The following is a 14,901-nucleotide window of genomic DNA, read 5'->3' as shown; positions in this document are numbered from 1 at the left end:
AAGTAGATGTTATGTTGACAATATCACGGAAATGTCTTGCAAAAGACATCACAATTTAACAGTAAGGGAAGTGATTGCTGTTTCAAGTCCAACTTTAAACCCTTCATTTACTCTATTTAAATGGTACATTATTAGTAGTAGTCAGTGTCCTCCAGTCCCTCTCACCGATGACAGCGTTGCCAATGGTGATCTTCAACCACATCCTGTCCCGGATCTCCAGACCAGAGTCAGGCAGCTGCATCACCTTGACGATGGTTGATATGTCCGTCTTACTCGCAGATAGCGGCAAGTCGTCAAATTCTGAAGGGCAGAGGAGTTGAGACACAGCACAATCACAGACAGTGACTGACTACATGTTCTGTATGTGGCCTTTCTAGGACTGGGAGAGTGCAGCTATGTCTAGTGATTGCAGTAGTTTGTGTGTGTGACTGTGGTGATAGTGTGGTCATACCGTAGTGTGGGTAGGGTCCGGTCAGGGCGGTGGTGTGGGAGATCCAGGCAGCAGGGTCGATGGGCCTCACTGGTTCAGCTGGTCACACACACACACACACACACACACACACACACACACACACACACACACACACACACACACACACACACACACACACACACACACACAAACACAAACACACACACACAGACACACACACACACACACACACACACACACACACACACACACACAAACACACACACACACAGCCAGTTAGAACACATAACCTCCATCATATACTGTGAGTTTGCCAGTATTTGTGATGAAACTTCTACTCTAAATGAATTTATAAGCACAAACACTTAGATTTTCAAAACATTTCAAAAAGTATTTAAAAAGTTTCTAAAGTGAGTTTCCAGCAGAGTTTGAGAACCCTGTTTGTAAGTGGTAATAACCTGTTGTTGGTGGAACATCGGTGAGTGTCTTACCCCGGGGGATAGTGAAGTAGCTTCGCGGTGACGGGTCCCAACACTTGGCCACAGTAAGACTAATAGGACTGGAGAACACATGGGGAGACCATCAGTTACAATACATATACATTCTACTCACTTCTACAGCTCCTGCACAGTTAAAGGAACAAGAGGAAACAATAGAGAGGAAAGGAAATGATTGGTTGAAATACAAGACTTATGGAGAGAAATATTAGTCTGTATTATACAATAGTCAATCATGCAGGAGCTGTTTAAAATACAAAACCCACTGTTATCCAATCAGAGGTCAGCATCAACTGATACCTCTAATAAAACATGAATATACTCCAGAGTCTTACCATCGCTCAGCTTTAAATCCTGTAAATAACCAACAGCCATGTTCTTTGACTGTCTGTCCTGACCTGTGACCATGTTCACACGCAACATCTGAACATCTCTTGAAATGTTTTCTGGGTTACCGTTAACAATCCTGCACTGTAACACAGTACTGCTCTTACCCTGTTTTGGAGACGATCTCTCTCAGGATCCTCACAGCGTCATCGTTGCTCATGTTCTCAAAGTTCACATCGTTCACCTAGGGAACACAGTTAACGTCCATGTTCATAGATCATGTCTTTAAAATGAACAAGTGGTTGGACAAAAGTAACAAGTGAATAAAGAAACACAAAATAAACATGTGCTTTAGGACTCTGCAGTCTACAAGTTAATTCTCCAGGGCACTATTGTCACGCACGCACACACACACACACGCACGCACGCACGCACGCACACACACACACGAGTGTGTTGTCAGACGCATATAAAAGTTAGTAAATCCTAAGCAGCTTTACACTGCATGTATGTATGTATGGGTGGAATTTGCAAGCACTGGCTCATTCCCTCAACAAACCATACAAATATGGTCAAAAGAATATCTCACGCAGAATGCAACATTTAGAATAACCTTAGAACATTACATAGAGAATAAAGGTTAGGTCCATTAATAGAGGGTGTACCTGTAGGAGCATGTCCCCAGGTTCTATCCTGCCATCTGCAGCCACAGCTCCTCCCTTCATGATGGAGCCGATGTAGATCCCCCCGTCGCCCCGGTCGTTACTCTGCCCCACAATACTGATACCCAGGAAGTTATACTTCTCTGGAGGAGAGAGGGGAGAGACAGAAAGAAGTCTGTTTACAGTAAATGGACTCTGATGATATCTGTATAAAACACTATGAACTCTGATGATATCTGTATAAAACACTATCGACTCTGATGATATCTGTATAAAACACTATGAACTCTGATGATATTTGTATCAAACACTATGAACGCTGATGATATTTGTATCAAACACTATGAATGATGATATCTGTATCAAACACTATGAATGATGATATCTGTATCAAACACTATGAATGATGATATCTGTATCAAACACTATGAATGATGATATCTGTATCAAACACTATGAATGATGATATCTGTATCAAACACTATGAATGATGATATCTGTATTAAACACTATGAATGATGATATCTGTATCAAACACTATGAATGATGATATCTGTATCAAACACTATGAATGATGATATCTGTACCAAACACTATGAATGATGATATCTGTATCAAACACTATGAATGATGATATCTGTATCAAACACTATGAATGATGATATCTGTATTAAACACTATGAATGATGATATCTGTATCAAACACTATGAATGATGATATCTGTATCAAACACTATGAATGATGATATCTGTATCAAACACTATGAATGATGATATCTGTATCAAACACTATGAATGATGATATCTGTACCAAACACTATGAATGATGATATCTGTATCAAACACTATGAATGATGATATCTGTATCAAACACTATGAATGATGATATCTGTATTCAAACACTATGAATGATGATATCTGTATCAAACACTATGAATGAATATCTGTATCAAACACTATGAATGATGATATCTGTATTAAACACTATGAATGATGATATCTGTATTAAACACTATGAATGATGATATCTGTATCAAACACTATGAATGATGATATCTGTACCAAACACTATGAATGATGATATCTGTATCAAACACTATGAATGATGATATCTGTATCAAACACTATGAATGATGATATCTGTATCAAACACTATGAATGATGATATCTGTATCAAACACTATGAATGATGATATCTGTATCAAACACTATGAATGATGATATCTGTATCAAACACTATGAATGATGATATCTGTATTAAACACTATGAATGATGATATCTGTATTAAACACTATGAATGATGATATCTGTATTAAACACTATGAATGATGATATCTGTATCAACACTATGAATGATGATATCTGTATTAAACACTATGAATGATGATATCTGTATCAAACACTATGAATGATGATATCTGTATCTAAACACTATGAATGATGATATCTGTATCAAACACTATGAATGATGATATCTGTATCAAACACTATGAATGATGATATCTGTATCAAACACTATGAATGATGATATCTGTATCAAACACTATGAATGATGATATCTGTATCAAACACTATGAATGATGATATCTGTATCAAACACTATGAATGATGATATCTGTATCAAACACTATGAATGATGATATCTGTATCAAACACTATGAATGATGATATCTGTATCAAACACTATGAATGATGATATCTGTATTAAACACTATGAATGATGATATCTGTATTAAACACTATGAATGATGATATCTGTATTAAACACTATGAATGATGATATCTGTATTAAACACTATGAATGATGATATCTGTATTAAACACTATGGCATGATGATATCTGTATCAAACACTATGAATGATGATATCTGTACCAAACACTATGAATGATGATATCTGTATCAAACACTATGAATGATGATATCTGTATCAAACACTATGAATGATGATATCTGTATTAAACACTATGAATGATGATATCTGTATCAAACACTATGAATGATGATATCTGTATCAAACACTATGAATGATGATATCTGTATCAAACACTATGAATGATGATATCTGTATCAAACACTATGAATGATGATATCTGTATCAACACTATGAATGATGATATCTGTATTAAACACTATGAATGATGATATCTGTATCAAACACTATGAATGATGATATCTGTATCAAACCCTATGAATGATGATATCTGTATCAAACACTATGAATGATGATATCTGTATCAAACACTATGAATGATGATATCTGTATCAAACACTATGAATGATGATATCTGTATTCAAACACTATGAATGATGATATCTGTATTAAACACTATGAATGATGATATCTGTATTAAACACTATGAATGATGATATCTGTATTAAACACTATGAATGATGATATCTGTATTAAACACTATGAATGATGATATCTGTATCAAACACTATGAATGATGATATCTGTATTAAACACTATGAATGATGATATCTGTATCAAACACTATGAATGATGATATCTGTATCAAACACTATGAATGATGATATCTGTATCAAACACTATGAATGATGATATCTGTATCAAACACTATGAATGATGATATCTGTATCAAACACTATGAATGATGATATCTGTATCAAACACTATGAATGATGATATCTGTATTAAACACTATGAATGATGATATCTGTACCAAACACTATGAATGATGATATCTGTATCAAACACTATGAATGATGATATCTGTATCAAACACTATGAATGATGATATCTGTACCAAACACTATGAATGATGATATCTGTATCAAACACTATGAATGATGATATCTGTATCAAACACTATGAATGATGATATCTGTATCAAACACTATGAATGATGATATCTGTATCAAACACTATGAATGATGATATCTGTATTAAACACTATGAATGATGATATCTGTATTAAACACTATGAATGATGATATCTGTATTAAACACTATGAATGATGATATCTGTATTAAACACTATGAATGATGATATCTGTATCAAACACTATGAATGATGATATCTGTATTAAACACTATGAATGATGATATCTGTATCAAACACTATGAATGATGATATCTGTACCAAACACTATGAATGATGATATCTGTATCAAACACTATGAATGATGATATCTGTATCAAACACTATGAATGATGATATCTGTATCAAACACTATGAATGATGATATCTGTATCAAACACTATGAATGATGATATCTGTATTAAACACTATGAATGATGATATCTGTACCAAACACTATGAATGATGATATCTGTATCAAACCCTATGAATGATGATATCTGTATCAAACACTATGAATGATGATATCTGTATTAAACACTATGAATGATGATATCTGTATCAAACACTATGAATGATGATATCTGTATCAAACACTATGAATGATGATATCTGTATCAAACACTATGAATGATGATATCTGTATCAAACACTATGAATGATGATATCTGTACCAAACACTATGAATGATGATATCTGTATCAAACACTATGAATGATGATATCTGTATCAAACACTATGAATGATGATATCTGTATCAAACACTATGAATGATGATATCTGTACCAAACACTATGAATGATGATATCTGTATCAAACCCTATGAATGATGATATCTGTATTAAACACTATGAATGATGATATCTGTATCAAACCCTATGGACTCTGATGATATTTAGTCTAAAAACAGAGTCAGAGAGAAAAGAGATACATTAAAAGGGGAAGATGTACCCATGTTGAGTGTGACAGTGATGATGTTGAGACTCATTGTGGAATCGGTGATGCTGCTGAAAGACGAAGACTGGAAAGGAGGGAGGCAAATAAAACAGTCACAAAGATATTCACATAACCATTGTGGTTATTTCTTTTTCACAGGCACATGGGATGTAGTGGAACTCACCCTGTCTATTTTGGCCACTTTGTGCCTCCGTCTGCGGCGTTTGTGTCTGCGCATCAGCTGAGAGGACGAGCTCTGGTCCGTGGAGCTGCTAAGTCTGAGACACAATTCATCTCAATACAATATACTTTGGTCCATGATACAGAAACAAGGGAAACCCTGAAGAAGGTACTGTGTGCTAAAACACTGTGTTTAAACATTCAATAACTGAGAGCGACTATCTTTCTCTTTACATAACAGTACCCAGCCCCACCACACAACATACACTGCAGGTTGGGAGCAGCACAGGGTCAGCCGCAGGGCAGCCCCCCTGGAGCAGGAAAAGGGAAGAGGTCAGAGGGGATATGGTGATTTTATTTAGTAAAGAACTACCGATGAAAAGAGAGGAAGGTGACATAAAGAGAGCGAGAGAGAGAGAGAGAGGAAGCATCTACCTGCTAGCATCCTCATCTTCCTCACTGTCGACGAAGGAGCTGGACTCCAGCTCACTGCTCATTACTGAGGCGCTGTCGTAGCCCATGGCGGAGTCCCTTGCTGTGCGCTCCGACTTAGAGTGGCCGTTGATTCGAGGGACTGTTGATACGAGGGACAAAACAACAACAGGTCAGATATCAACAGTCAGATATCAACAAAACTAATGGTAACACTTGGATAGAAGGTCACATGTCCATCTTTGACCCATGTGTCACTCCACGGTGGTCTTCTGTAGCTCAGTTAGAAGAGCATGGCTCTTGCAACACCATGATAGTGGGTTCTAATCCCAGGACCACCCATACGTAAAAAATGTATGCTCGCAAGACTGTTAGATGCTTTGGATAAAAACGTCTGCTGAATGGCATACTTTACATCATAACACAAAAGTGACACAGTGAAAGACAACTCAGAGCTGAATGAGCTGATATCAGAGACCAACTGGGCCAAGGAAGCATTTACTAGTGATTCACTATTACAGAAGGAAGTCCAGTGGCAAACATGGCATCGTACCTTTACTGTATGTGATGGTATGGCAAACAAAGGTTTCAGTGGACTTGTGAATAACATCTTTATGCAGTGTATCATCAAATATGATACCATAGACTTTAGTTCATATGTCATTAGTTGGCAGTGGAAAATAAGAGCTACCTCTGATCTACCAAAACAATAACATCAGAGTCCCAAATTCCCAACACCTCTCTCCCACATCCACCCCCAATACATACAGTGGCAGGGGAGGGGTCCTGTCTCAGCAGGGTGACAGCGGATTGGCTGGAAGGCTCTGGCAAAACGGCGAGGGCGTGGCTGACCCTGTGTTCTCCGCGAGCGACCAAAACATTCCAATAATGTGGTGGTGCCCATTACTGACTCAGCCCAAAGGGTGCGCACACACACACACACATACACTCACACGCACCACATACACACACCACATACACACACAAATAAACAGCAGAGCTGTATGTCTCAGTTGCAAAACTGAGACTGTCTGGTGTCTGTGTAGTGCTCTGTCCCCTCTCTCCCAGCTCCTGTCTGTCTCTCAACCCCTGTGAGAAGGACCAGGTTCTCTGCCCAATGACAGGCTGCTGGCAGGCAGACTCCAATCCTTATCTACAATGAAGGCAGTGGAAAAAGACCAAAAGAAAAGAGTGAATTTGGAGAAAGATACTGTGAAACGAAGAGAGATAACACAATCACTCAACATAATATTTTCTCCTTTTTGCTCATCACAGTCAATGGCAGGTGTCTCACAGCGAGGTATCTTGACTTATTAAATTCTACAAATGTCTGACTCTTACAGTCATGGGCACTGTGGTAGGCATACACCTGATTCATTGACATGTCATCTACTACTATACTCATTGACCAAACCATACAAAAAACAATAAATCAAACCTATTCTATTTTGGGACACTGTGCTGTGAACTATAAGCCTTCAGTGCCAAAGCTGGCTTCTATCCTCCATTACTCAGATTGGATCAGGATTTTCTTCATGTCATGATTTTAGAGCCATAAAGTAATTATCATGAGGGATTGGAATGTCATACATCTGCTAAAATGAAGGTATTACGGTATGATAAGGTGGGTGATTATGTAGGATATAATAAACCATTATGATCGCTATCTATTAGACTGTCTAAAATACATTCACTTACGCTACTCCATTCACAAAACAGTCAAACTCTTCAATAGAATGTAGTCTACACAATAGGAAAATAAATACCTGCATAAGCACAAAATATATCTATAATAAATGTCAGTGGCTGGATAATGGTAATATTAGTTGCTTCCTTGTTCAGCCACATCTAGAATGGATTTCTTTACTAGTATTGCAAAATATAAAATTGCAAAAATAATTGATCACATAATAGTAGGTCGGCTACAGATAGCCTTTGAATTTACTGCTGAAAATGTTAGACAATAACCAGCATTAACCTAAAATAAAGGATCTAAATAATTTACTTCCATCACACGTATCTACCATTTAACAGCCAGTGGACTACAAACTACCCTATACAGCAATTCCATTAGCAAATGTGATTATCTTACCTCTACCGCGGGAGAGTCAGATCAGAGAGCCAGTGGTCTCGTGTGATGCACTGAGAAACTGAACGAATTGGTAGCGCGAAAATATTACCCTGCACTCCCGTCCCGTGGCACACGACTGAACGTCTGATAATCTCTCTCTGACCTATCAGAGAACTGCATTCCAAAGCACGGAGAGATAGCCCAGCATTTGATGGGATTTTATATGATGCACGAGCATATCTCCAACCGCCACAGGTGATGGTGCCATCAGGTGATTAACAGTGCCAAAGCCTCTCAGAAGTACGAAGCTCATGCTCTCCCTTCATCACAATACACTTCACATAATAGCAAATGTTTAAATGAAAAATGTTGCTAAACACTAGGTTCCAAGCATCTTAAACATTTAGGAATGCTCATTTGACCTCTACACATTTTAACGGAATAGAAATATTCTGGATTACTGCTGCCTACATTTTGATTAGGCTATTATACAGTGAATAGTAAAACCAGTCTGGAGTCAATACACATATTGTAGGGGTCAAAATAGTCCTGCCAAAGTCACAGCGTCATATATACAGACAGGGGTCTTAGTTCACCTACTACCCCCCCATCTCCCAGTGCAGGTAGCAGAGCTAAAAGGCCTGTGGCCCTGAAACAGATCCTCTCCCATACCTCCACAGTGTCCCTTGGGCCCAGTCTCCAGCTGCCCACTCTCCTCACCCTGTCAAACACTGCATTATTCATCCATTCATTCTCACATACCTACAGCCAGAAATGAGAGGACAAGGGATACGCTTACCTCTGTTAAAACCCTGATTCACCCTGTTCTGTTCATTGTAAAGCAGGCTGCATTCCCACAGACACAGTGGCACTTATAGAAAGAGGGGAATTCCTGCTATACTACTGCTGCAGTGCCAGGCAGGAATACTTTACATGTCGCTGGATGGGCCTGGGCCTTTAAGTCAAGGACACAGATTGAATGACCACCATGGCATTGTAGCGCTCTAAACAAATAAAGCCTGAATTGGATTATATTGAGCAGTGTAGGGCAGAGTTTTATGAGCCATGAAGCAGTGTGTTCACCATGAGGGATATGCCCTGTTCCCTGGCACTCTCATTTAATTAGCGCTAACTAACTAGCAGGCCGGCAGGCAATGAAACCAGATGGAGGGAGGGGTGGAAGAGGGAGGGAGAGAGAGATTATTACTCCTTCAACAGAGGGGCTGCTACTGGCTGCTATTTCTAGAGAGGGCCACAGGGACATGACACACAGCCCTATTTCCACTTTCTCAAATCAGAACTTAACCGCGTGGCTAGAAAAACAAAGGCTGTAGTTAGAGGAGAAGAGGTAGGTTACATGATTCCAGCTCTGTAGTTTGTTTCCCAGTAGGACAGCAGGTACACACATGCACACAAATGCTCCTGTATTACACATAGACTTTACAGCTCTCGTCTCTACAGTACCAACCAGCCTGAAGATAAAGCTTGCTCATCCTAATTAAGCCACATAAATGAATGAGTATTTGGTTAATGAGCCCGGAGCTGCAGGATCCACACAGCCAGGCTCGCTGTGAACAGCAGATCAGGGGAGGAAGAGATGGAGTGATGAGATAAAGAGATAAAGGACTGTCTCTGGCTCTATCTGCTGTGGGCATGGATGGAGGAGAAACAGAGGAACAGACAACAGGGATTGTAGGCTGACACATTACAGTAGTTGTTGAATGGAAAATATAGACACCAACATCATCACACTGCTGAACTGGATCCAGGAGTAGTGTATAAACAGGAGTAAAGGTGGAAATGAGTAGGAGTGACTATTATTATTGGAAGAATCAGAATTGCTAATAATGATATTGTCCAAAGTGCCATCTTAAAATATGATATTTCTCAAAGCACTACACTGCACACTACACTCCCTTATTCATTCTGAGTGTAGAAAGAGAGGTGACATTTAATGTGCTTAGTTACTCTCTGGACAACAGAATGGTGGGATGAGAGGAAGGTCCCCAAAGGAGGGTAGAGGAATGTCCCTGAAGGAGGGTAGAGGAAGGTCCCTGAAGGAGGGTAGGGGAATGTCCCTGAAGGAGGGTAGAGGAAGGTCCCTGAAGGAGGGTAGAGGAAGGTCCCTGAAGGAGGGTAGAGGAATGTCCCTGAAGGAGGGTAGAGGAAGGTCCCTGAAGGAGGATAGAGGAAGGTCCCTGAAGGAGGGTAGAGGAAGGTCCCTGAAGGAGGATAGAGGAATGTCCCTGAAGGAGGATAGAGGAAGGTCCCTGAAGGAGGGTAGAGGAAGGTCCCTGAAGGAAGATAGAGGAAGATCCCTGAAGGAGGGTAGGGGAATGTCCCTGAAGGAGGGTAGAGGAAGGTCCCTGAAGGAGGGTAGAGGAAGGTCCCTGAAGGAAGATAGAGGAAGATCCCTGAAGGAGGGTAGAGGAAGGTCCCTGAAGGAAGATAGAGGAAGATCCCTGAAGGAGGGTAGAGGAAGGTCCCTGAAGGAGGGTAGAGGAAGGTCCCTGAAGGATGATAGAGGAAGGTCCCTGAAGGAGGGTAGAGGAAGGTCCCTGAAGGAAGATAGAGGAAGATCCCTGAAGGAGGGTAGAGGAAGGTCCCTGAAGGAGGGTAGAGGAATGTCCCTGAAGGAGGGTAGAGGAAGGTCCCTGAAGGAGGATAGAGGAAGGTCCCTGAAGGAGGGTAGAGAAAGGTCCCTGAAGGAGGGTAGAGAAAGGTCCCTGAAGGAGGGTAGAGGAAGGTCCCTGAAGGAGGGTAGAGAAAGGTCCCTGAAGGAGGATAGAGGAATGTCCCTGAAGGAAGATAGAGGAAGATCCCTCAAGGAGGATAGAGGCAGGTCCCTGAAGGAGGGTAGAGGAAGGTCCCTGAAGGAGGATAGAGGAAGGTCCCTGAAGGAGGATAGAGGAAGGTCCCTGAAGGAGGATAGAGGAAGGTCCCTGAAGGAGGGTAGAGGAAGGTCCCTGAAAAGGGTAGAGGAAGGTCCCTGAAGGAGGATAGAGGAAGGTCCCTGAAGGAGGATAGAGGAAGATCCCTGAAGGAGGGTAGAGGAAGGTCCCTGAAAGAGGGTAGAGGAAGATTCCTGAAGGAGGATAGAGGAAGGTCCCTGAAGGAGGGTAGAGGAAGGTCCCTGAAGGAGGATAGAGGAAGGTCCCTGAAGGAGGGTAGGGGAATGTCCCTGAAGGAGGATAGAGGAATGTCCCTGAAGGAGGATAGAGGAAGGTCCCTGAAGGAGGGTAGAGGAAGGTCCCTGAAGGAGGGTAGGGGAATGTCCCTGAAGGAGGATAGAGGAAGGTCCCTGAAGGAGGATAGAGGAAGGTCCCTGAAGGAGGGTAGAGGAAGGTCCCTGAAGGAGGGGAGAGGAAGCCCTCCTCCTCACCAAGTGACCTCCTTAGAACTCTTTGCTGAGCTCAGTACCAAAATGTTTCCATGACAGTAACAACAAATAAAGACAGAAGTATTTCTTCTTAACCAAGACCCCTTATGAGTTTCCTGACATTTTCCCATGTCCATTATTCATGATACTGTATGTGTACATGCAGTAAGGATAACATATGCAACAACAAAGAAGAGTTTATTTGAATACTTTCCCAATAGTAAAAACATACAAAGGTGGTTTCAGATCTCCACAATAACCGAGAGGCAGCTATACATCTGCTATAGTTTTATGTTTGTATTTTTTGGGGAGTCCATCCATCCACCACCCATCCAGCTGCTATACTCCAGCATGGTCATAATAGGAAGAAAAGTACTCCCACAGATCCTGAAGTTAAACCCTCAGGTGGAAAATAGCCTCTGACCATGAACCTGAATTCCACTTAAGAAAAAACAAGATCGGTGTCTTGGGAAAGAGAGAAAGCAATCTTGGTCAAACTGTTCCACTTTCCTGTCACCAGCAGATCTGAACCCGGTGAACCCTCTGATTTGTTTTTGATATTATTTATAGTCCACCCTTTCGGGGTGTTACTGAACAATGTCAGCACTGTGAGGTATATTTCTAAAATGATGTGTAATGATATTGTGATGATGTGTTATTGGTGTTACAGTACCACCCATACTGTACTTAGATAGTTATCCTAATCATGTGTGTATTGTTACTCACTTTCAGTCTCTCGTGCTCTCCTCCGGGCACGTTCTCTCTCTCTCTCCCTACGGTGGCTCAGGAGGGACTCTGTGCCCGTCTCTGTGTCCAGGCCGTCCCGACTGCTCACCGCGTTGGCACTGAAATACACACATTCAAAAAGTTGAATAACTGTAGATCCACAATGAAACCAATAATTTATAAATACACTAGATGACTGATAGGGGTTGAAGCCACTGTGCCTCCATCTTGGCACTCCTCCACTAAAATACATTTTGGAAGCTATAGAAATACATTTAATGTCTCCATTTGTTTTTGCCACATTTATTCTATAACAAATGATGACTCTGTTTCATATTCAGTCCCCCTGGCCATGAGAGATGTGTTGTTGGGGTGTGGTATGTGATGTGTATTTCACTAAGTGTCATTAATGACCAGATACCCTGAGAGAGATGCATTCTGTCTAATGCTGCCTGGTACTAATGAGGAGGGTCATTGAAATCCCAGATGATGCCTGTGGCAGGGGGGAGGATGGAGTGTGTGTGTCTGTGTGTGTGCGTGCGCGCGCGTGTGTGTGTGTGCGTGTGTGTGTGCGTGTGTGTGTGCGCGCGTGTGTGTGTGTGTGTGTGTGTGTGTGTGACTGGTAGAGCAGGTGTGGGCTGAGCTGGGACTCTTCTCATCCTGTACAGGGCTGGATAGAAGGTGCTGGAGGGAGGGTTATCTTCAGAGGGGTGAGAGGCATTAGTCTCAGGGTAGCAGGGTAAAACACGCCCATCATTAGTCAACACTGCTCCCGAGTGGCGCAGTGGTAAAAGTCACTGCATCTCAGTGTAAGAGGCGTCACTATAGTCCCTGGTTTGAATCCAGGCTGGATCACATCCGGCTGTGATTGGGAGTCCCATAGGGTGGCTAACAACTAGCCCAATGCCATCTGGGTTTGTAAATAAGAATTTGTTCTTAATTGAGTTGCCTAGTTAAGTAAAGGTTAAATAAAAAAACAAGGAAACCTGAAGCTGGTGAGAAACACAACCCAGCCTGCTGAACACTGCTCTCACTCTGCACACACACACTCTGCACATGCGCACTCTGCACACGCGCACTCTGCACACGCGCACTCTGCACACGCGCACTCTGCACACGCGCACTCTGCACACACGCACTCTGCACACGCACACTCTGCGCACATACACACTCTGCACACGCTCACTCTGCACACGCACACTCTGCACACGCACACTCTGCACACGCACACTCTGCACACGCACACTCTGCACACGCACACTCTGCACACACACACTCTGCACACACACACTCTGCACACATACACACTCTGCACACACGCACACTCTGCACACGCACACTCTGCACACACACACTCTGCACACGCACACTCTGCACACATACACACTCTGCACACGCACACTCTGCACACGCACACTCTGCACACACACACTCTGCACACACACACACTCTGCACACGCACACTCTGCACACGCACACTCTGCACACACACACTCTGCACACACGCACACTCTGCACACACACACTCTGCACACACACACACTGCGCACACACACTCTGCACACGCACACTCTGCACATACGCACACACTGCACATGCACACTCTGCGCACACACTCTGCACACACACACTCTGCACATGCACACATGCACACTCTGCACATACACACTCTGGGATGTACTGGACCTATACCTATATGCATCATGCATGAAGGAACCCGGACAACAGGAGCGCATGCACACACTAGTGTTCATATACGTACGTGCACATGACTACACAGTAAGTAACTCATGCATTATAGTCCTCAGGGTATAAAAGCCGCCGTCTCATCAGCCTTAGGAGCCATGAGTGGATGAGGCTGATGCGTGCACATTAACAACACATATATATATAGAAGCAACACAGGAGTGGACAAGCTGTGGTCAGCTGTGACATGCTCATTCAGAGGGATGAATGGTAAACATGTTCCTTCATCTGAATGTAATGATGCATCTGTGCCTCTCCAGAACAGGTCGAAATATTTATGTTAATGCTTACATTGTGCAAAAACACACTGTATTAGTCACAGGTATAGATCAGGTGAGGCATTTTGTGTCTGTAGCTAGAGGTTATTATCTGTCTCAGGCAGGGATAATGCAGGGATGAGACGGTATGTTTATATTATCTGTCTATGGCAGGGATAATGCAGGGATGAGACGGTATGTTTATATTATCTGTCTATGGCAGGGATAATGCAGGGATGAGACGGTATGTTTATATTATCTGTCTATGGCAGGGATAATGCAGGGATGGGGCAGTATGTTTGTTTATATTATCTGTCTATGGCAGGGATAATGCAGGGATGAGACGGTATGTTTATATTATCTGTCTATGGCAGGGATAAAGCAGGGATGGGGCAGTATGTTTATATTATCTGTCTCAGGCAGGGATAAT

General features: G+C 41.8%; 1 long non-coding RNA gene and 1 pseudogene across 1 annotated transcript; both read right to left on the bottom strand.

Annotated features, from left to right (window-relative positions):
- LOC115165763 (segment polarity protein dishevelled homolog DVL-1-like) overlaps nt 1–14,901 on the bottom strand; it is a 43,511-nt pseudogene that overhangs the window by 17,590 nt on the left and 11,020 nt on the right.
- LOC115165764 (uncharacterized) lies at nt 6,940–8,580 on the bottom strand. The gene is made up of 2 exons (XR_003870234.1): nt 8,385–8,580; nt 6,940–7,445 (listed from the first exon to the last, which is right to left on the bottom strand). It is a non-coding gene; the product is annotated as an uncharacterized LOC115165764 (long non-coding RNA).

Source organism: Salmo trutta, chromosome 28 (genome assembly GCF_901001165.1).
Source record: "Salmo trutta chromosome 28, fSalTru1.1, whole genome shotgun sequence".
Taxonomy (NCBI): domain Eukaryota; kingdom Metazoa; phylum Chordata; class Actinopteri; order Salmoniformes; family Salmonidae; genus Salmo; species Salmo trutta.
This window is presented reverse-complemented; position numbering and strand designations above follow the sequence as displayed.